The 1,314-nt window shown below is 61.1% G+C and overlaps 1 protein-coding gene across 2 annotated transcripts in view; it reads right to left on the bottom strand.

The window, feature by feature from the left end:
* The window catches only part of FLRT2 (fibronectin leucine rich transmembrane protein 2), a 115,922-nt gene extending 114,831 nt beyond the window's left edge, over positions 1–1,091 (bottom strand). The window contains exon 1 of one of the 2 annotated variants that reach the window (XR_001514449.1): positions 564–1,091. The gene's annotated coding sequence lies outside the window, so the exon portion shown is untranslated. The remainder of the gene's footprint in view (positions 1–563) is intronic. The other variant, XM_006767164.2, reaches the window with a different exon arrangement.
* Positions 1,092–1,314: the final 223 nt, after the last annotated feature.

The following is a 1,314-nucleotide window of genomic DNA, read 5'->3' as shown; positions in this document are numbered from 1 at the left end:
CCCTCGCCCCATCCCCTCATCTTTTTAGCCACTAATAGATACCGGATTGCGGGCAGGGGGCGTGCTAGTGGCTTTAGGCGCCAGCTCTTGATAATCAGGCTGGTGACATTAACAACAGATGGAGCGGGCGCGGAGGTGGGGGCGTCGGGGGATGTTACTGCTGGAAGTTAACAGATTCATTCTGGGGAAGTGAGAGGCTGGATTCCGGCAAGTTTAGTGGCCCTGGAACCCCCAATTTAGGATGATGCTCCCAGCAGGCGAGCACAGTTACGTTTTGACGCCGAGCTCAGCTAGAAAACTCCTTGGAGGAGGTGGATTCGACCTGAACACAGATCTCCCTAGAGTCGGGGGCCAGTTAAGCTGTCTATTTTCTCTCTGGATGAAAGATAGAGACTGAAACATTCCATCCACCCGCTAACCAGCCCCCTACCCCACGCCACCTCCCACCCCCGCTGGTTAAAAAAAGAATCCCTCCTCCCCCAAAGAGAGAGACCGCGCGGTGCCCGCGTAGGGGCAGTCCCGGCGGTTCCTGGCAACTGCACCCGGCACCGCAGCCCCTTTACCTGGTGTCCGCGTCTCCTTGTCGCGGGCTCATCCGAATCCGACCGGGTCGGGGAGGTGGAAAGGAAAGAAGCTGGCGCGGCAGCAGCGGGGCTCCCGGGGCATGGTATTGTTTTAGGGGTCGCCGCCAAGGTCCCTCCTGCCCATCGTTGAGAACTGCCAACCTGGTCCCGGGGCTGGGTGGGCACGGCGGCCGGCGCGGAGCTGTGGCCTCGCTGCTGCTGGTTACCCCGGACCTAGGACCAGAGACGCACCCGCGCGGTAGCAGCTCGGAGCCGTGGCGCGGGGACTTCGGCCACCGATGTCGTCTCGGAGCGCTCGTTCCTCTGCGGCGACCATGGAAGATGCCAAACTCGAAAGTGACGGCGACAGGTTTCCAACGTACAACTAACTACAAGGTACCCAGCCGGAGACACTGGGCTGCTTTCCCCCCACTTCCCTGCCCCTCCCTCCGACGGGGGAGGGACCTGACTTAACCCTGTGTGCGCCCTGCGCTCCCGGGAGAAGCCGGATTCAACTAGGAAACCGCAGGCGGCGGCTCCCGAGGCGAGAGCTTTGTTCACGTGCGTCTCCAGTGGGTGTGTTGCTGTCTGGGGGCACTCGCGTGGCAAGACGCCAGGGGCAGGCTTCCAGCCCCAGACTCCGGCATGGGAAGGAGCCCTAGCGTTTCATCCGGACCCAACCCAGCCCTCCGAGTCTATTTTTTGCCTCCAGTTACCAGATTTATTGAAGTTGCCAGCGAAGTTGAGTTTT

The sequence above is a fragment of the Myotis davidii genome, unplaced genomic scaffold (genome assembly GCF_000327345.1).
Source record: "Myotis davidii unplaced genomic scaffold, ASM32734v1 scaffold442, whole genome shotgun sequence".
In the NCBI taxonomy this organism is placed as follows: Eukaryota; Metazoa; Chordata; class Mammalia; order Chiroptera; family Vespertilionidae; genus Myotis; species Myotis davidii.
The sequence above is the reverse complement of the archived record's forward strand: the minus strand, read 5'-3'. Positions and strand labels throughout refer to the sequence as shown.